The 22,940-nt window shown below is 48.7% G+C and overlaps 1 protein-coding gene across 1 annotated transcript in view; it reads right to left on the bottom strand.

The window, feature by feature from the left end:
- The window catches only part of LOC144893293 (nucleolar complex protein 2 homolog), a 224,249-nt gene that overhangs the window by 75,121 nt on the left and 126,188 nt on the right, over positions 1–22,940 (bottom strand). The gene's annotated exons all lie outside the window — the stretch shown is intronic.

Raw genomic sequence — 22,940 nt, 5'->3', positions numbered from 1 at the left:
ATGCGAGCACTCGGGGCGTGGGGTGCTTTGTTGGGTGCGAGGCCCGGCGCGGATCGATGCTGCGTCGCTTCTCTTCGAAGCGTCGTTGCCGATTCGGGCTTCGCCCCGCCCCGCACGGTTGAGTCCGGGCTTTGTCGGGCGAGGCGACCGGTCCGGTTCAAGGGCGAGTGGGAGGAGGCGGAACGGTGCCCCCTCGTGGGGACGGGGTTCCGACCGGGGGAGATTGAGCCATCGGGCCCGGGACCGCAAGGTGCCGCGCCGAGATGGTGCGTGGAGCCTCGGTCCAACCAAACCACCTCCCTTGAACCGAAAGCCGGACGGATTCATCCTGCAGGCGACCAAACCACCCGAATTCATTGCTCGGCTTTGCGAAGCCGAGTTTAATGATGTCATGACACACCGAGGCTAGGATATAGCGGACTGTGATGATGATGGTAGTGATTTGATACGAAATTTATAATAGTGAATAAAATTGACAGTAAATGGAAAATTTTTGAATTGGTTGGAATTTCGACGAGCAAAATTTATAGTGAGAGACCCCCGATGTGGTGGGATGGCAAATCCACCATCCCTCACAGATGGGGGCAAATGCGCAATAGTTTATGGGGTGGCTATGACAACCGAGCCAGGGAGGGCTTGGTTATATTGATAGGGATCTAGCGAAGATGACATTAGGTAACGTTAAGGTTTAGATAGTGACTGATACCTGTAGTGGGGACGCAGGTAGTTTAGTGTGGATGATAATGACGTGGGAGCGCAATAGTTTAAAGGGACGACTGGGAAGCGCAAGTTTCAGAGGGGAGTAGTTAGCTGAGATGATGCCGTGTGTTTGAAGATTGAACAGGTGTGATTGAACAGGTGTGATTGCACAGGTGTGCAACTGAACAGGTGTGTGGAGCAGTGTATGAGGGAGTAGTGGTGATTGCGTGTTGTGTTGACCAAATGGTCCAGGAAGAAAGGAGGGTGCAGGTGGCACCAGGTGTGAGGGCACAGGTGTGCAACAACAGGTGTATGTGGCTGTGTGGAATAAATGGTAGTGTGGAATAAATGGAGTGTTGGAATGGATGGTCGTGGAGTGAGTATGGTGGAAATTGTGGAGTGGAGTGGATGGTGCGAAGGTGTGAATGGGGGAAGAGTGGACCCCCATCACGGATACCCGGGGCGGGTAGTGTAAGTGTTAGGTAGAGGGTACAGGTAAATTGTGGTTGGATATTGGCATCTGTGGTGCGGGTGAAAGAATGGTCTTTGGATGGGTGCATTAGTGTTGTGGAAATGGCTGGGCGTGTAGCCTGTTAGTGTGTGTAGTTGGTTTGGGCACTCCACCACTGTGAGGATGTCGGCCAGGTGAGGCCGCAGGTGGGCTCTGGGAGCCGGTAGTAGTTGTTGTGGATGGGGCCCGAGGATCCGGAGGACGGACCCGGGTAGCCCAGTGCCAGAGGGCACCAAGGGGTGACAGAGCCAGGAGAGGGCCTTCCCCAGTTAGTTAGGTTCGGGTGAGGAGGTAGGTAAGCTCGGGTGGCAACTGCAGTGGTGGAGGTGTGCAGGTGGGTAGACCTGCTGGGAGAGCTACACGTCGCAGCCCAGAAATTGGGCGAGGGCACCGGGAGATGAATCGGGGGAGTGAGACCCCAAATTGAGAAGCACCACAGTTTGGTCAATGGGAATTGGTTATTAGAACCCATAGAGTAAGTTGGCCAATGGATTGGCAGGGAAAGACCCCGGGTAGTGTAAAGTGTGTTAAAGTCATTTAGAGGATAGTTAGGAAGAAGGATCTCCTCACACCATCTGCATCCACTCACCTGAGGTGACAGGTACTCCGCACCATGCCATGTTTAATTATTTTTGATGCAAATGTTTGGATTGTGAGACGCATCATGACGTGGGTGTGACATTGTGCGTAATTCCATCTCTCCCTCCTTATGAGGATTGATGATGAATTGGTGATGGCAAATTTTGAAGTCGAGGGATTGTGGAGACGAATTTGGTATAGAGGAAATATGGGGAAGACGTGACAGTAGTGATGAATTGGTAATGTGTAGATTTTGTACATGTGGGGTAAGGGCAAGGGTAGTGTAGGTGACAGGGGGGTGACGTACGGTAGGGACGAGCTTTCTCACTTCGCCCTCCGTACGCATTTCGCCTTGCATTGCCTTATTGACGTGTACCCTTGTGACCTTACCCCTCGCTCAATTGTCTTTCTTTTGTCTCCCACATGACCTGTGCGCCATTGGGTGCCGAGGGGAGAGTGCGTGAGGTGGCCAGTGTGCGCCCGAGATTCCCAGAACCAGCATGCATTGCGTTGATGTACCACTTTATGGACCGCTGTTCTGCGGCCAAGTACCACTTGATGGACCCCAGGTTCTGGGGCAGGGCACCTCTGTTGGAGACCGGCCATAGTGGCCAGGGAATCTTGCTTGCGGACCTCGGTAAGGTGGCACCTATGCCAAACAGGTGGACCACCCTTAGTTGGCCCCTGAGGCCCTAAATAAAAACGAACACAAGTTGTGCTTTTTATTATGTCCAAATAGGCCGCATGAAGCCAGAAGACGTCGGGAAGAACATCGGCCCAGCAGAGAAAGAGAAGACCACCACCAGTTGTTTTGTTGTGTTTATTAAGAACCATGGTGACTGCGCACCGAGTGGTGCTTTTGGTGCTTTGTGGTGCTTGTGGTGCTTTTGGTGCTTTTGGGTGCTTTGGTGGTATTGGTACTGGTGCATCGATGCAATGCGTGCTGTCTCCTCCCTCCCAACAGGAATTTCTTTTTCTTGTTCCCTAAAAAGAAAAAAAAGAAAAAAAACACAGGTCCTGGGTTGCGTTGTAAATAAGAAATCACGTCATTGTAAATAATGCTCCCCACCGTAAATGTATAGTTTGAGAATAATTCCATAATTCGGTTAGCTGTGGGCTTGAGTCTGTTAGACGGGGTGCAATGCAATAGGGGGACATACTTATTTGTGTTTTAAGATTGTCACACTCAGGGTCAGGTTAATTGTAGAGGGAATTACACCTACGTGTCACACTAAGTTAAAGTTTTGTAGGCCCGAATGGGCCTGAAGAAAGGAGGGTGCAGTGTAACGGTTCTAAGAAGTGTGTAACGAATTTGAGAAGTGTAACGGTTTTTGAGAAGTGTAACAATTTTGGAGGAAGTGTAACGAATGTAAAAAGTATGGTTTTGTTAGGTGTAACACCCTGTTAATGTAAATAATGGTCGCAGCCGTCCTCCTAGTTAATTCCATGAAACTTACACGCAGGTCACGATATATCTTTTTAAATAGTGTATTTCCTTATTCTATGTAGGCTAAATATGTGTTTCCCACTAGATTGACTTTGCATTGTATCAAACAAAATAAGCATAGGCCCTTGCAATTTCCCCAAACATCTCCGCTCTCCAAAGTTCCTTTAAAAAGGGTGCGAGTTGTGTTCAATCCCGCAAGCCGCCATTGCCCATGTGCTAATCTCGGAGAAGAAAGGCGTGTCTCCACCTCGGCATAGAGGGGCGGAGTGAGCCAACCCCACATGACCAATCAGCACCGCGGTGAGCGACCCGGTAGGCGTGCCCTCGCAGCCGGCGGCTTGATTCCGCCCCGAGTGATAAAAGCGACTGTAAGGGACTGCTTCACCAGATGACTTGGGAGATGACCTGGGAGATGAGCGAAGAGGCGACACCAAGAGGAGCGGTGAGATGCGAAACGCTCCAAGCCAAAGAGGAGAGGTACTCGGAAAGGAAACCAGCTTTGGAGAGACGCGCTGAAAGGAGGGAGACGGCTCCACCAGAAGAAGAGGAGCAGGTGTGCCGAGCCAGCGCGTGACGTCTACAGCAGCGGATACGCGACGGAGGGTTTTCCCGCCAAAAGCGCGAGGAATTGAGAGCTGCTGCCTCCGACCCTGTCCTCCCTCTCCAGCAATCCACCTCAAGCCCTACCTGCCTGCAATATCCCCCGTGTAAGTGTGAACGTCGTCTGTCCTACTCGTTGTCTTGGGGTTAAGTAAAATGAATAGTGTAAGTTAACGATTCGCTGTGTGACTGCTTCTTCCATCCATTGCTTGTGTGTGTATAATAAATCTGTTCTTCCTCCGTACTCTGTCTTCTTCTCTTTTCATTCTCTTTCGGTCGCTTTAGAGGTTTCCCGATTGAATATCTGCGGTGCGATCTGGTCAACGTCGGGTGGAATCGGGTTCTAATCGGGGAGTAACTGTTCGGACGCGGTAATACCAAACCGCTCGGTAAAATAACATCTAAAACCGCGTCAGTAACAATATTTAAACAGAACCGTGAAGAACAATCTTATATTCACAAAAATACCAACAGGGAGAGGGCCTAGATGGACAACCACGAGTCACGTGAACAGGGCAAAAGGTGGAAGGCAAGGAGATAATGGGGGCGGGGCGAGATAGCGTTTTTTTTTGTTTGTTTTTTTCCCGGGGGGGGGGGGGGTTAAAACGTTAGACAAAGAGTAGATGTTGGGGGGAGAAGGGAAAAATCTCAGAACCAAGCAAAACAGCAAAGGAAGAAACTTAAGTGAACAAACTTCGACGGGGGAAGCCCCAGGTTACAAGGCTCCAAGGCCATGCATGCGGAGCAAACAGAAAACGATTAATTGAGGTCCGAATTGAGAAAACGATTGAAGTCCGAATTGAGAAAAAGATTGAGGTCCGAATTGAGAGAACGATTGAGGTCCGAATGGAGAAAACGATTGAGGTCCGAATTGAGGAAACGATTGAGGTCCGAATTGAGAAAACGATTGAAGTCCGAATTGAGAAAACGATTGAGGTCCGAATCTCGCATGTTCCTCTATGTCATTTCTTTGAGACCCAAACCAAAAGTTCTACAGTCTACACGAATACACTTGGTATTTCCGGTTCAGATGGAAGGTGTATGTACGAATGAAGTTGTTTATTCTGAAACTGAATAATCTGTAATCGTTTGGGTGTTTTATTGTGATTTTTCGTTTTCTTGTTTTGTTTTACAGGGAATGTTGTTCTGTGGATCACCTTAACAGTATTTCTTGTGGTGATAATCTTGGGGACGATGGTGTACATTGTGGTGCCCAAAACACAAATGGTTGGACCTGATAATTCACGTAACAATGAAGTAGAGATTAAACGAGGTGGTCAAATTGATCCCGAAGTAATTAATCTTGATAGTGATATTGAGGAACTCGGAGTTGGTGCGATCTCTTGGGTGCAATGAAGATCATGGTTGCCATTTCATTCCTTAATGGGTGTCGGAGTTTAACTGGTGTTTTTTTTAACTTATACAGAATAATTACATTTTGCTAAAACCTTAATGTATACGATAAAAGTGAAATTTTATTTCACTGAACCTTAAATATCATGAGGGTTACGTTGCTGGAAAATGCCGCGACATTAGTTAAAATAATGGGCCGATGGGAAAAGGGGGATTAGGTTCCCGGACGAGTAAAAAATATATACATAGAGGAAGGTCGGCAGCAGCCAAAAAGAAACAGCACAATTGAAATAACCGAGTAAAATAAATATAAATCTGCTTTAGCATGAGGTTTCCTGCTGCTTTGAAGTAGATTGCACCGACGCAGATTAAACATGACCCCTGTCTTATGTAATGTGTCTGAAGCCCCCACCGTTCCTCCCTGAGTAAACTCTTAAATTGTTTTCCTTTGTAATATGTTTACGTTTCTTTTTATGTTTCTGCATCTCAGCAAAGTAATAATGAAATAAAACAAAATGATCACTTTTGCTCATCGTTTATGCAACGGTGACATTGATGGTGTACGAGCAACAACAAAACCACCACAACCCGGACCAAAAACCACGATAGGTCAAAATTAAAGCCTGCAACAAGTAAAATGGTACATTGAGGTTGCCCGCAACTGGTCAAAAGCACGAGATTTAAGTGTTTACCGCAGGCTTGTTACCTCCGCCATCGAAAGGTGGAAGGAGGTTATGTTTTCACCCCTGTCTGTATCTGTTTCTCTGTGAACAGCAAATCTCAAAATGTTGTCGACAGATTCGGAAGAAATTTGGTGGAGAGGTAGTGTATGTGACAAGGATGAAATGATTAGATTTTGGTGAAGATCTGCATTTTATTTTGAGAGATCTGCTTTTATGCATTTTATGCATTTCTGGTGAAGATCTGCATTTTATTTTATTTTTGAGAGATTTTATTTTTTGAGAGATTTTGAGAGATATTTTGAGAGATTTGAATTCCAGAATTGTTTAAATTTTAAGTGATTCTTCACCATTGAGAGATCGGGCGAAAAGCAATAATTGAAGACCATAGAATTATAACCAGGCTAAGTCACATTCCTCCCCCCCCCCCCCCCCCCCCCCGTTTTTCACGTTTTCCACGTTTTTCAAAATATTTTTCACGTTTTTCTCGAAATGACTAAAATGTGACTTCGCCTGGTTATAATTCTATGGTCTTCAATTATATAACACAGTATTTTAAAAAGTTATGGAGTTATGGAGTTATGACTAAACTTGGTGGATGAGTTGGTTTGGTGACAAGAGCAAGCCGATTAGATTTTGGTTCAGCTCCGAATCCAGATCCGGCCTATCATTGGGATACAAAACAAACTGTTCAACCTGGTGGAGGTATGCGCTCTACCAAGTGCCGTTCTAGTTTATATCGTTGTAACTATTCGACTCGAGCGTGAACTGAACCTAGTCCAACTCAGAAGGGGAGGGAGGAAGACCCCAATTCTCTTTCTGTAAATGTGTATCGTACAGCACCATCCGGTGGTATTCGGGATAACAAATCCTCCTCTTGCATAAAAATGTTCAAAACAATTTGACAGAATGCATTAGTGATGTTGAAACCTGAGTGAGAATAAGTCGAAAGTTTCCAAATGTTTCATTGCACACATTTTAAGCGCAGGTTTATACAATTTATCATTTTTTGCTCATGCCATTTATCATTAATTAGCAAGGCTGGTTGATTAAGGTGATATGAGCTTCCAACAGATGGAAGATTAACTCAGGTAAACTGCAGTGTGAATAAATAGAGGAAAATGTTGTCTTTTGATTGAATTTGTCAGTGAAACGACGGGTAAAAATAAAAATGCCTCGTGTTTTTATAAAACGAAATTTTTATTTTTGATAAATGAATTTTTTTTGATATGTTTGTGTGACTTTTTTTATCTCGAATTATTTTACTTGTAGGAAATTGTCTCCTAGATGTTTATAATTCCTGAACGTTTTGACATTTCATGATCTGATTTTATATTTTATTATTGCCAAATGATACAACTGTTGGTTCACGAGTTATCAAACAGAGTGACCGCTATATTCGTCATGGGTGTGTGTCTGTGTGTCTGTCTGTCCGCAGTATAACTACCCGATGATATCATCCGGTCTTGATGAAACTTGGGTGGGAGGTTGATATCATGATCTAGTTGTGTCCTGCCGAGAGTGGGCGTATTGCGCCCATTGTGGGCGGAGCCACGCCCAAAAAAGGTGTCTTTTTCGGAGGTAATCGAGTTCAAGCTACATGTTCTCCGAGGGAGTCGGTGGAATATGATAGGGGTTTCGATATTTGGTTAGGCCAATGTCATGTGTCTAGCCCTACGGAGCTCGATTTTTTCTTTTTTGCCCCAAGGTCAAGGTCGCAAGGTCACGAAATTTAGAAAAGTCAATTTCTGATGGTTTTATTACATTGTTCGCTTCCTGATAGGGTGAAATGTCGTACATGATCTTATATTATCACATACATCATGAAATACAGGTTTTCCAACAAATTTCAGAATCTTCAACCTTTGACCTTTGAAGGTCACAAAGGTCAAAGTTTCAAAGTTGTCGGAATCGAACCGAATTTTCGGTATTGTGTAGCTAACTAACCTTATAACTGATTATACTGTTGTGGATTCGGGGGTCGGCTCTCCCTCTCATCAAGGGGGGGTTAATCCCCTTGTCTGGCCGTCCCCAAGTCCTGGAAGCTATGATGTCACTTCTGGTCGGTGGTAAGTAGGGTTGTAAGCCTAATTAGTCTTAGTACCTAAGTACTACCACTGGCCATAAAGCGAGGAGATAACTCCCACCCGAGCCGCAGCGTTAATGGATACACCGAGCGAAGCGAGCCACGACTCGGGCCTTTAACCATAAGACTAACCCCGATTAAAGCGGTTCCGAAATCGTGCCACAGGTACTCAATTGGGAAAAGACTAAAGCGATCGGATGGAGAGGAAACCAAAGTAAAGGAAGAACAAAGCTGGGTTTATTAACAACTATACAAGAAGAAGAGGAAACAAAAGGAATATACAAGAAAGGAAGAGGAAGAAGCAGCACACAGGGCAGGCTTAACTATACAGTCTTAACTTATTACCCCAGGACAAACAGACACGCTCACACGGGATGGTAGCTGGTAGGGGAGGAAGGTCCAAGCAGATGTCCAGGCTCCTCGTCCGGTCCCGACTCGTGCCGTGGTGGTGATGGAAGCAGGCCGGCAGCGCGCCGCGTGTCGTTGACCATGAGCGGACCTTACATATATCGGGGGGACTGGGATGCGGCGTACGTAATACGCAGTTCGTGCCAACGCTCTCTCTCTCTCTCTCTCTCTCTCTCTCTCTCTCTCTCTCTCTCTCTCTCTCTCTCTCTCTCTCCCGATCAATGTTCGTATCACAGGCAGTTTGTATCAAAGGCAGTTCGTATCAAACGAGCTCCCTCATGCAGTTCCTCAAGTCCCCAAGGCCGTCAAAGGGCTTTGCGCGCGCTTATATAATGCGCTCACAGATCAATGCGCGCTTCATCAAACAACACCCGCCAGTGAGCTCACCTCAGCCCTGGTTGGTCGGCGAGGGCTTACCGGCTCCGCCCTTGATGGTGAGTTGACGTGGCCACACCTTATTCTTGTGTCCCGCCCCCTTTTTCCTCGGCCTGAGACCGCATGTTCAATGGCGTTTGGAGCGAGCGCTAAGGCGACGACGAAGGCTCAATGCAGCGAACGCTGCTAATCAAACCACGTGACAATTTGGGGAGAGACAAGCCCCAACTGTAGGGGCGCATAATGGCGTAGCTTGGAGAGAGAGATTGGAAAAGAAGCGAATGGGGCCTATCTTATTTGATTAATGCAACGCAGATTCAACTATTGGGAACACAGACTTATCTGAAACACATACTAATGAAATAACTAAAGTTCCTATGGTGGCCTTCGTTTTGCATATGGACTAATTAAGGGTGCAACCTTTAACCTTTTAAATGATAGAATATTTACAAGAATTATTTACAAAGTGAGGGTTCTAAAACCGCAACAATACATTATTTTCTATCTCATTTCAAGGACAGTAACCTTCGTTTTGACATTTCCGGGCCTGGCCTGTCCAGGCCTGTTTCGGTTATAGTCCGTCCTTTGTCATTGAATACCGCTCGCTTGTGAACCATCGTCGTCTCCTGACTTGTTATTATTGTTGTTGTTATTGGTATTAGTTAATATATGCTTTGTTACCATGCTATCATTACTTTTGTTATTCCTTTTGTAATTATAATGCCATGGGAGAACTTATTCAGCTGCTCTACACACCTTATCCTTTTGAACCCTGTGCTCCTTGAACTTTTGGCTCCCCGACCCTGGGCTCCCTGGAGAAAAATCACTGAAAAGTTGAAATTTTTTTTTATTTTGGTTTTCTGCCTGTAAAAATGTTTTTCTACGTTTGTAATCATAAATAAATGATATTTTGAATCATACGCTATCTTACTTTCTTCATTTTTTGTCTATCACCATTGCTCTACTTTGTGGTGCCATTCAAACTACCAGCTATTGCCCAGCTTTCCGACACAAAAAATGTCCACAGTACGTGCACCAGTGTATTGTTTTGTAACGTTTTGGTAAATCCTCCCTTTACCTGGCATACCTTTGCTTAGTGCGGAGGTACTTCTCTCCACACAGAACACAACGAGTATCAGGTAGGTAATCGCATGTGGAGACTTTTCCACATCATGGTGAACATCCCGTTTCAGTCATCCCTCCTCATGAAACTCTGCTGAGCGTCGAACATCAAATTGTGCTCTAGTAGATTGAACATCTACAAGTTCCATTTCTCTATAAACAAATGGAAAGGGACGACTCTCGTTTGGTGGAGCATGGGGCTTCATGAACAAATCAGTGTGTAAAATGTATGCATTGTACGCGGCCCACAGGAAGAATTGTATCACCAAGCGTCTTGTCCATGTATAGTGGTTTGGGGAAGAAGACAACAGCCTCTCCGTGGCCTTCCCTACAAGTAACAAGAATTGTGAAACTAATGTCGCCACACAATCATCGAGCTGGCAGGCCAAGTTACAAGCCAAGGTCAAGACCAAGACCAAGGCATAGAACGTCCTATTCAGGACGGGCGGCCATTCCGACCGTCGAAAACCAAGGCCTGTCAGTGCTCCAACTCAATGTCAAGCGCCTCACCACCACCAAGCTCGAAGTCATACAACACCTCACCGACTTCAACAAGGCAGCAGTCGTTCTCCTACAAGAGACACACTGTGCAGCTGACCACAACCTCAAGCTGCCTGGGTTCCTTCTCGCTGGGTCCACCCACAGTAAACAGCACGGAATGGCAACCTTCGGCAGGAATGAACTAAGCTGGACAGCCATTAGCCAATCTCCACCAGGCTCCAACATCGAGTGGCTGGTCACCAAAATCCAGGAAACATCGGTCATCAACGTATATAAGCCTCCTCCATCAGCGCTGATGGCGTCATCACTCCTGTCCGTTACCGCACCCGCCATCTATGCAGGTGACTTCAACTGTCAACACACAGACTGGGGTTACAACTACACAACACCAGACGGAATGATGCTTAGCGACTGGGCCTCCAACACTGATGCACTGCTGCTGTTCGACCCAAAAGAGCCTCCAAGCTTCTTCTCTGCGCGCCTGGAACACCTACACCAATCCGGACCTGGCCTTCGCCGTTTGCCGCACCAACGACCCGAAGCCTGAGAGACGCGTCATTGACAGGTTCCCCCGCTCATACCATCGACCGTCCATCATCAAAGTGCCATCACTGTTGCAGCCGGTAGCGGGCAGACCTGTCAAGAGATGGAACTTCCGGAAGGCTAACTGGCAGTCGTTTGCTGCAGAGACGGAAAGAAGAACAGCCGGTCTCCCGAACCCAGAAGTGGCTGATGTGGACGCCGCATTCGCAGCCTAATGTAAGGTTCTCCTAGGTGCAGCAAAGAAAAACATCCCGCGTGGCTTTAACAAGAACTACATCTCGGGTTGGGACGAGGAGTGCAGCCATCTCCTGCGCGACCATCAGCAGGCTAGCTCCAGGGAAGAAGTGGACACGACTGCAACAGCACTACTCCAGAAGCTGGATGCCACCCGTAGGACCAGATGGACTGAATTAGTTGAGTCGATCGATTTTACCCACTCTAGTCGCAAGGCGTGGCAGACCATCAACCAGCTGACAGGCAGAAATACAATGCCATTCAGGTGCCCGGTGACAGCAGACGCCATTGCGTCCCAGCTCCTGAAGAACGGTCGCTTCCCGGATGAGGATAAAAACTTTGCCCGCCTGACGTTGCGTGAGGTGTCTTCTCTCTCCAGGGCAGCCAGCGCCGATGCCAATCCCTCTGGAGACTTCACAGCAGCCGAACTCAGTGCGGCCATGAGCAAACTCAAGCCGGGTAAGCCACCAGGCCGTGATAACATCCATCCGGAGTTCGTCATCCACCAGAGCACAACAACATCTGGTTGGCTGTGTTCGTTCTTCTCGTCGTGCCTCCGGAGGTCCAAGCTCCCGAAGACCTGGCGCCATGCTTCCGTCATAGCCCTGCCAAAGCTGAACAAACCTGCGGAAGATCCCAAGTCCTACAGACCGATCTCATTGCTCTGCGTCCCATTTAAGATGCTGGAGAGGATGATCCACAGCCGCATCGACCCAGTGGTGGACCCATAGCTCCCGCGGGAACAAGCCGGTTTCCATCGTGGCAGGTCAACAGTGGATCAGGTAACATTACTCACACAAGATATCGAAGACAGCTTCCAGGACAATGAGAAAGCTGGCGTAGTGTTCCTGGACCTGACAGCTGCATCCGACACCGTTTGGCACCGTGGACTTCACCTGAAGTTGCTGAAGACAATCCTGGACTGGCATATGGTGAACTTCATCATGGAGATGCTGTCAAACCGCAGCTTCGTCCTACAGACCAGCGACGGCCAGCGCAGCAGGCTCAGAAGACTGAGGAATGGTGTCCCGCAGGGTTCTGTTCTCTCGCCGATGCTGTTTAACATCTACATCTACGACCTGCCGGATACAACATCCAGAAAGTACGGTTACCCGGACGACCTGGCCATCATGCTGCGACGACCAACATGGAAGGCGATGGAAAACGGTATCAACCAAGACATGGGCACCTTGGTAGCCTACCTCCGGAGGTGGCGTTTGCAGCTCAGCATTGGTAAGACAGTGTCAGCGGCATACCATCTTAACAACAGAGAAGCAAAAAGGGAACTGGACGTGTTCGTTGACAACAAACGCCTGGAGTTCCAGCAAGCCCCAAAGTACCTCGGTGTACGCCTAGATTGGATACTGTCCTTCAAGCAACACCGAGAAGAAGTTAAGGCCAAGGTGACATCAAGGGTCTCGCTTATCCGACGTCTCGCTGGTACGACCTGGGGAGCCTCCACCAAGACCCTACAAATATCCACGCAAGCCCTGGTCTTCTCTGTAGCCGAATACTGCGCCCCAGCCTGGAGCAGAAGCCCACACATGAGAAAGGTTGATGTTGCCATTAACAACGCCCTCCGCATTGTAGCTGGTTGCTTGAAGCCCACCCCGGCATTACACCTGCCAGTCCTAGCGGGAATCGCCCCGGCCGGCCTCCGACGGGAGGCTGCTACCCTCGCCCTGGCAAGGAATGCCCAGAAACACGACTGGCACATCCTGCACAACACCACAACGATAGTGGCGCCTCCAAGCAGACTCAAGTCCCGCCATCCCTACAACAAGGCGACACAAGAGATGTTCAGTTCTATCCCTGAGGACCTGTCTAGAAGCGCATGGCTGGCGGCATCTTGGAAGCAGGTGTGGGAAACGGCCGGGCCCACCCGCATCCACCGCTACATCTGGGACCCAGGAGGTGGCGTCGTAGGAGAAGATCTACCACACCTGCAATGGACCTTGCTGAACCGTCTACGTATGGGGGTCGGCCGCTTCAAATCATCGCTGAAGATGTGGGGCTTGGCAGACAGTGCCGTGTGCGAGTGCGGCGAGCCTGAGCAGACTGCCGAACACATAAGTACCACCTGCCCCCTATACAGACCACCTTCAGAAGCCGGCCTCTTCGACGTAGGACCAGAGACGAGGGCATGGCTGCACGACACTGAGCTGGCCATCTGATGATACACGAATGAAGAAGTGGTGACAGCACTTCTGCAATCGAGTAATTTGGTCATTTTTGTCTGTCCCTCTCCCCATACAAGCATGATAGGCCTTCACTGCTTTTGGACAAGCAACAGGAAGGTATTCTTTCTTTTTTCAGGAGCATCAGAATCGCTGAACAGGGAAGAGACATAGATTGACGTGACAAAACATATGGGCCGCTTGTCCCACCAAACTATAACACCAAAAAACTCTTTTTTTGAATTTCATTGTTTCTTCTTATTAGAGTTTTGAGAAATTTTCTGCTGTTGATCATCGTAGTTCCACACATCCTCATCCTTTGTTTTATGATTAAACACTCAACCAGCTGCGCTGAGGTGTAGAATGTGTCGGTGTTCAGGGAATAATTTTGTCCTGAGAATTCATCAGTTATTCGGACAACCAAGTTCCCTGCAACTCCAAGGTTATTGAAAGCTTCGGAATCACCTGTCCTCCCAGTGTAAACTTCAGCATTGTAAATATTCCCATTTTCACCATCACAAAGTAAAAAAAGTCTCGATTCCCAGATGGATTGGCTTGTCCTTTATGGAATGTTTGAACGACAGTTTGTTTTTAGTGGGATCGTTCCCTCATCAAGTGAAAGTTCACAATCTGGAACAAAGTAATGCTTGAATTTCTCAACCAAATAATTGAACACTGGGCCTCGGTTTCTGTTTACACCTGGTCCTCTACCATAACCACGCCCTCGGCCACGCCCCCTACCAACACCTCTGGGGAACTTCCCCATCATTGTCGTCGGTATCGTCAGTTAGAATTTCCCCATTTGAAAAGTCATTCTCGATTCAAAATAACTCTCATTACCCGAATCATCATCATCCATACCTTCCTCATCTGGCGACTCGGTCCAAGGTGGGCCCGATTTCCCCCAAACTTATGGCGGTAATCGAGACAAAATTTTCACTACCTCAACTATTCACAACTCCAGAAAAAACTCATCAGTTTGGTGATGAAAAGTCAAATAAATTTACTGATTTCAGAGATAAAGTTGAAAAAAGTAATAAAAAAAAAAAAATCTAATCACAGATGGTTTTGTTTAATGTGGAGGAATGTTTTTCGTTTTATAATTGAAAACATTGTCTGAGGTATTGATGTTTTGGAAGAGGTTAAAACATGGATTGTGTGAAATGTACAAAAGGAAGAGATTTTATGTGTTTTAGAAAAGCAGAAATCATGATAAAAAAAGGAACAAACAGATAGACGTGGATTAGACATAAACTGTCTGTGTGTGGACAATTCTCCTTTTGAGAAGGTCAGTGGTGAACGGATAGGTAGAGGTGAGGAAGACGAGGTTACGGAAACGGAGGACGGCTCTCCCGTTAGCAAGGGGTGGTTAGCCCCTTGTCCTGTTAAGCTGGCCGTCTCCCCGGTCCTGGAACTATCCCGCTTCTTCGTGGGGTGAGATTGGCCGAGGTGATTGGTCAAGGGAGTCCCGTACACCTCCGCCGACCTCTCCACGAAGCCGGTGAATAGCCCCGTTCGAAACCACGGACAAGATGTTATTTGCTGAGCAGGTTAGCAGCCCGCGGCTCGAACCATTAGCAAAGACTAAACCCGATTCCAATGCGTTGGCCAAAATCACGCCACAGGTATTCAATGATGGAAACCTCTAAAACGAAACGGATGTGAAGGAAGAAGACGAAGGTAGGAAGAACACAGGTATTTATTAATAATTATTTACAAAACCAAAGTAACCAAGGGAGAAGGAAGGAAAACGAAAGTAACTTGAAGAAGAAGAAGAAGAAGACACAGTGCAGTTATTAACTTATACAGGCTTACTTATACCCAGGGACAACACAGACAGACGACAATCAGACTTACACGAATGGGAATGGAGCAGGAATGAATGGCTGGAAGGAGAGGAAGGTACAGGTGGGATGGGAGAACGGCCGGGCCGGGAGCGAGCAGCCGCCGGCTCTCCACCCTCGGGTCCACACCGCCGGGATGCTCCCAGCAACGCGTTGGAGCTTGTCGAAGCAAGGCTGGTTGGAACAGCGTCTCCCTTGAAGCAGTCCCTCAACTGAACTCCGGTGGACTCCTAGTGGACTGCGGTGGACTCAAGTGGACTGCCGTGGACTCAAGTGGACTCAGCTCCGGTGGACTCCTCCCTCTCCCTATGGGGGCTCCGCGCGACGGGTTATATACCCACGCCCATGGAACTTTCGTGAACCTCCTCGAACGCTCTCTCTCCGCCCTCTCAGGCCAAACCCCTCATGCTTGGGTGGTTGATCGGGGCTGGCTCACTCCTTTTGATGACGAGGTGGAGACACGCCTTTCTTCCCCGAGTTAGAGCATGCCGTAATGGCGGCAAATGCAGTTGGCAACGAAAGGGGCGAAGGTGATGCGGTTGGCAATGAAAGGGTTGGAATTGGAGGCTTTGGGGGAATTTGAACAAGGGGATCTAGCTTATTCGATTCGGTGCAATGCAGTGTCAATTAATGGGCAACAGAGCCTTAACCTGGAACACATAATAAAGAAATAACTATTTAGAAGGTTCTATGGTGGCCTACGTGCTTGTACATGGACTAACTAAGGGGACGACCTTTGACCTTACACAAAACGGAGGTATTTACAAGGAACATGACATTTACAAAGGGTGATATTTACAATACACAGGATTCTCAAATCCGCAACACTGCACCCTCATCCTCCAGGCACGTCCCGAGCCTATAAAACTTTAACTTAGTGTGGCACGTAGGTGTAATTCCCTCTACAATTAACCTGACCCTGAGTGTGACAGTTTTAAAACACAAATAAGTATGTCCCTCTGCTGCATTGCACCCGGCCTAACAGATTCACGCCCACAGGATAACCGAATTGCGGGATGGATTCTCAAACTAAACATGAACGGTGGGGAGCAATGAGCATTATTTACAAGTGACGCTAATTGTATTTACAAATCTGCAACCCAGGACCCGTGATTTATCTTTTAGGGAACAAAAGAAGAATAAATCCTGTGGGCGGGGGGGGGTGGGGGGGCAGCATGCACTGCATCGACACACCAGCACCAATAAAGAGCACCAAAACACCAAAAGCACCATAAAGCACCATCACCTCAGTTCAATTTTAAAAAACACACTGTTGGTGGTCTTGTTCTTCGGCTCCCTCTGCTGGCCGATGTTCTTCCAGATGTTGTCGTTCTTCTTTGCTGGCGGCCTATTTAGTGGAAATAATAAAAAGCACAAAACGTGTCCATTTTTATTTATGGCCCACAGGGGCCGACTATGGGTGGTTCACCTGTGGGCTTGGTGCCACCTCACCGGGGTCCGCAAGCAAGATCTTGGGCCATCGTGGCCAGTCCCAGCAGAGGGGTCTTGCCCCAACCCGTGGGGTCCATGAGTGGTGCTCAGCCACAGACATGTGGTCCATAAGTGGTGCGTGGATGCAGGCAGCTGGTTGCGGAAATTTTGGGCACACAGACATGGCCCCCCGCACGCTCCCCTCAGTGCCCAGAGAGCACGATCCTCGGGTCGGGGAAGGAAGACAGAGATGACAGGTTAGCGAGGGGTAAGGTCACAAGGGTACACATCAATGAAGGCAATGCAAGGTGAGGTGCGCCTGGAGACTGAGCGGAGAAAAGCTCATCCCTATCGTATGTCACCCCACCCGTCACCTGTTCTACCCTTGCCCCTTACCCCCGTATTTACAAAATCTACACATTTACCAATTCGTCACTAATGTCACGTCTTCCCCACATCTCCTAATACCAAATTCGTCACAATCCCATTGTCTAAATTTGCCATCACCCAAATTCCTCATCAATCCCTCTTAAGGAGGGAGAGATGGAACATCAAGCACAATGTCACACCCACGTCATGATGCGTCTCACAATCCAAACATTTGCACAAAAATAATAAAAACATGGCATGGTGTGGAGTTACGTCACCTCAGGTGAGTGGATGTAGATGGTGCGAGGAGATTTCAATCCTAACTACTTCCTAAATGACTTTATCACACTTTACACTACCCGGGGTCTTTCCCTGCAAAACCATTGGCCATCTTACACTCTATGCGGTTCTAAAAACCAATTCCCATTGACCAAACTGTGGTGCTCATCAATATGGGGCCTCAGTCCCCCAAGTTTTCACTACTGTGCCTTCGCACAATTTCGGAGCTGGGTCGTGTGGCTCTACCAGCAGGTCTACCTACCTGCGCACCTCCGCCACTGAAGCCGCCACCCGAGCTTACCATGCTCCTTACCACTACCCTAAATCGGGGAAGGCCCCTCCTGGCTCTCTCACCCCTCTGATGCCCTCTCTGGCATTGGGCTACCCGGGTCCTTCTCCTGGATCCTCGGGCCCCGCTGAACACTACCCTGACTGGCTCCCAGAGCCTACCTGCGGCCTCACCTGGCCGACAAACTACCAGTGGCGGAGTGCCCGAATAACCATACGTACCAATTAAGCCCACATGCCCAGCCATTTCCACCGACTCGTGCACCCATCTAAGCACTTCCTTGCCACTACCTGCACCACAGATGCCAATATCCAACCACAATTTACATATACCCTCTTACCTAACTCTTAAACTACCCTCCCCGGGTATTCGTGATAGGGGTCCACTTTTCCCCCATTCGCACCTCCGCACCATCCACTCCACTCCACAGTTTCCACCATACTCACTCCACACCATCCATTCCATACTCCATATATTCCATACCATAGATTTCATTCAACCATTCTCACCTGTATTGGCACACCTGTGCGATCACACCTGGTGCCACCTGCACCCTCCTTCCTCCCAGGCTTCTTCAATCATTCAATACAATGCACAACCACAATTATTCCTCATACACTGCTCCATACACTTCCACGCTCAATACAACTCACAATCACCTCACACTTTACACAATACGCTACTGAATACACTTTTGCACACACACACAGCATCATCTGATCTAACTACTCCCTTCTGAAACTTGCGCTTCCCAGTCGCCCCTTATACTATTGCGCTCCCTCGTTGTTATAATCCAAACTAATCTACCTACGTCCCCACTACAGGTGTAATGTCGCTACTTAACGCTACCGTTTCCTATGGTCCTTCTTCTCTAGATCCCTATCATTTTATCCTAACCCTCCCGGGCTAGTTTTCACTGCCATAACCCCATAAAACTATAGCTCATGTGCCCGGTGGTGTGAGAGATGGCAGAGTTGCCATCCCATCACATCGGGTATCTCCCACTATCAATTTTGCCCATCAAATTCCAGCTAATCAAAAATTTGCCAATCATCTGCCAATCAGTTTACCAATCATCAATTTTGCTTTTCAAATTCACTACTGCTATCACCCTTACATGTCTACTCACTTGAGCCTCTCGGTGCGTCAATTCATTCCCAAAGCCCGGCTTCGCGAAGCCGAGCAATGAATGCGGGTGGTTCGTTGCCGGCCGTTGGGTCCGTCCGGCATTCGGTGCAGGGAAGGAGGCTTACTCAGGCCGAGATTCCATGCACCATCTCGGCACGGAACCGTCCGATGCCCCAATCTCGGCCGGCCGGAACGCCGCAACCACAAGGGGTCGCCGTGCCGACCCTTCCTACCTGTCCTCGAACCGGCCCGCCCGCTCCGCATAGCGGAGCACGGACGTGACCGTTCAGAGCGAGGCCCGGCGTGGATCGCGCACGGCGGTTCTTTCGAAACCGCCGTGGTTACGATCCCTGCTGGTTCCCGCTGCACCCAAAGCCCGGCACGGACCGAGGGCTCGCGTCGGCTAACCGTCGATCTAACCGCTGCTCCGTTTAACGTCGATGCTTCACTTGCATGCTCACACCACGCGTTCCGTTCCTTATTCACACATCCAGGTGTCTCCATACACTTCGTTATTGTACCTTCTCCTACACAACACCCAGGTACACTCATTCCGCTCACAGACTTCGCTACACACCTGATCACCGCACACCTTGGCACACACTCGTCGTTCGCACACCTCATCAACACACCTCTTCGCACCCACTCCTCGGTCACATCCTCTGTGACAACCACGGGTGTGCACTCTTCCACACACCCAATCATGTGCTTCACTACCAACTCAAGTGTGCATTCCCACACGCGCTCGACCATTCCAGGTGTGCATCCTTCCATTCCAGGTGTGCATCCTCTCTCACCTGCTACAACCAACTCGTGCTCCGTGTCACTCTCGTCACTCTCACCACCACACTCGGTCGCGCATTCACCCTTACTCTCGACAGCGCACTCACTCCTCGGCGCGCACTTTTTCCTCACACACCCCATAGTCAGACATCCTCGCACACCTCCTCCTTCACACTCTGTACCTGTCGCACACCTCATCAGCGGCCTCCCACGAACGCCCGGGTCTAAACCAACACCCAAGCCCACTGAATCTCCCCTCACACCATATACATTTCCGAGTATATCACCACTCACCTCGGCACCTCATCTTCGCTCCTCCTCCGCCACCTGCAAACTTTTTATTTGGTCAGTAAGTACATCATCACGATTTGAGCACAGACCTTGTACATATTCCATCACTTCCTCCTTCAGCTCCCTCTTAGTCTCCCTCCGTCTCTTCTTAATTTCACTTACCCCCTCTTCCACATCCTCTAATTTTTGCTTTACCTCTTTTATTTCCCGGTGCGCTTCCTCAATTTCTTCCTCTAAGGCCACCTTGGTCGTCTCTATGTGCGTTCTTACTTCCCATTCTTTTGTCTCCATTGCCTCTGTTACCTCGTCCAACCTCGTTGTCAACCCCTCGTGTACCATCTGACATTCCCTCTTCGTCGCTATTAGTTCTTTTTTTATTTCTTTCTGTGTCGCCTTCAACCCCCCGATTACCGCAGTGTTCTTTTCCACTTGCTCCCCCAATTCTTTTTGGCCCACCGTCAGCTGTTCTACCCCCCGTGTCAGGTCTTCTATGCCCCCCTGTAACCTAGCCGTGCTATTTCTCACCTCTTTCTCCATACGCTCCTCACCCCGCTTTACCTCCTCACGTACCCCCGCGACCTCTTCGCCCACACCTCGTCTGATCTCCTCCCCCATCTCTCCCATCTCTTTGGTAGATGCCGCCCTCATCTGCTCTAAATCATTCCTCTGGGCATCCAATTTGGTTTCTAACCCGATTTTTACCCCCCTCTATCCGCTCCCCCATTTGTTTAATTTCCCGGGCGGATTGCTCCCCTATTTCCCTCAATTTGCCTTCCATCTTGTTTTCTAACCCCATTAACCCATTCTTCACCCCTTCCATTTGGTTCTCCTGGGCAGCCATTCTATTTTCCAACCCCGTTAACCCCTCCTTCATTTCCCAAATTTGATTACCCATGTCCTCAAGTTGGCCCCCCAATTTACCTTCGAGCCCCCCGATTCGGCTTTCTAATCCCCCTAATTTGGCTTCTAGCCCCCCAAATTGATTTCCCAACTGTTCACTGGTACTCCTTGCTTCGTCCCTCATTGCTCCCATTTGGCCTCCCATTGCTTCAATTTGGCCTCCCAGCCCCCTGTTCTCTTCCATGAAGGCCTGCATTTGCAGCATGAATAGGCCCCAGTCCATTGGCGCCGCGGGCGTGGCTGCCGCAACCACGTGCGAGCCGCCATTTTGTGCGCCTCCTACCTCATGCGAGGCGCCGCCATCTCGTGCACCTGAAACCTCCGCCACCACATCCTCATTGCTCTCCTCCTCCATTATTACTCCCACCTCTTCCCTGGGGTCCTGAGCTGCTTCTAACCCTTCTCCTAGCTCCCCCACCGGCATCCGGTCGCCTTGATCATCCATGGCACGATTTTTTAAATTTGGAATATTAAATAGAATTTTGGCCACTCGTAATTTTGAGTGCGTTAAGCGCACTTCAGGTCCGAATCTCGCTCCTGACACCAATTGTTATGGAAATGGGGGACGGCTCTCCCATTAGCAAGGGGTGGTTAGCCCCTTGTCCTGTTAAGCTGGCCGTCTCCCCGGTCCTGGAACTATCCTGCTTCTTCGTGGGGTGAGATTGGCCGAGGTGATTGGTCAAGGGAGTCCCGTACACCTCCGCCGACCTCTCCACGAAGCCGGTGAATAGCCCCGTTCGAAACCACGGACAAGATGTTATTTGCCGAGCGGGTTAGCAGCCCGCAGCTCGAACCATTAGCAAAGACTAAACCCGATTCCAATGCGCTGGCCAAAATCGCGCCACAGGTACTCAATGATGGAAACCTCTAAAACGAAACGGATGTGAAGGAAGAAGACGAAGGTAGGAAGAACACGGGTATTTATTAATAATTATTTACAAAACCAAAGTAACCAAGGGAGAAGGAAGGAAAACAAAAGTAACTTGAAGAAGAAGAAGAAGAAGAGGAAGAAGAAGACACAGTGCAGTTATTAACTTATACAGGCTTACTTATACCCAGGGACAACACAGACAAACAGACGACAATCAGACTTACACGAATGGGAATGGAGCAGGAATGAATGGCTGGAAGGAGAGGAAGGTACAGGTGGGATGGTAGAACAGCCGGGCCGGGAGCGAGCAGCCGCCGGCTCTCCACCCTCGGGTCCACACCGCCAGGATGCTCCCAGCAACGCGTTGGAGCTTGTCATAGCAAGGCTGGTTGGAACAGCGTCTCCCTTGAAGCAGTCCCTCAACTGAACTCCGGTGGACTCCTAGTGGACTGCGGTGGACTCAAGTGGACTCAGCTCCGGTGGACTCCTCCCTCTCCCTCTGGGGGCTCCGCGTGACGGGTTATATACCCACGCCCATGGAACTTTCGCGAACCTCCTCGAACGCTCTCTCTCCGCCCTCTCAGGCCAAACCCCTCATGCTTGGTTGGTTGATCGGGGCTGGCTCACTCCTCCTTTTGATGACGAGGTGGAGACACGCCTTTCTTCCCCGAGTTAGAGCACGCCGTAATGGCGGCAAATGCAGTTGGCAACGAAAGGGGCGAAGGTGATGCGGTTGGCAATGAAAGGGTTGGAATTGGAGGCTTTGGGGGAATTTGAACAAGGGGATCGAGCTTATTCGATTCGGTGCAATGCAGTGTCAATTAATGGGCAACAGAGCCTTAACCTGGAACACATAATAAAGAAATAACTATTTAGAAGGTTCCATGGTGGCCTACGTGCTTATACATGGACTAACTAAGGGGACGACCTTTGACCTTACACAAAACGGAGGTATTTACAAGGAACATGACATTTACAAAGGGTGATATTTACAATACACAGGATTCTCAAATCCGCAACACATGATAAAAAAGGAACAAACAGATAGACGTGGATTAGACATAAACTGTCTGTGTGTGGACAATTCTCCTTTTGAGAAGGTCAGTGGTGAACGGATAGGTAGAGGTGAGGAAGGTGAGATGCAGAGGAGATCACACACCTTGGATCCAGTGAGAGTGAGTTTTTTTAACCACAATGACTTGGTGAAGGTGGAATATCGTTTATCATTGGTGGAGTTATGAAACCATCACCCCATGACCACGTGGTGGGTAAACATGAGTAGACCCGGTTGTGGTGAGAAACATCACCGATAAACAAAGGTTACCTTCTTCATGAGTAAAGATGTTTTCACCTGTTCAGATGTTTAACAAATACCTGAGATGAAACCTTTTGGTGCTTAGGAAGGATTTGATACTTTTGATGAACGAATGAACGAACGGA

This window comes from Myxine glutinosa, chromosome 1 (assembly GCF_964187855.1).
Source record: "Myxine glutinosa chromosome 1, kmMyxGlut1.1, whole genome shotgun sequence".
NCBI classification, from domain to species: domain Eukaryota; kingdom Metazoa; phylum Chordata; class Myxini; order Myxiniformes; family Myxinidae; genus Myxine; species Myxine glutinosa.
The sequence above is the reverse complement of the archived record's forward strand: the minus strand, read 5'-3'. Positions and strand labels throughout refer to the sequence as shown.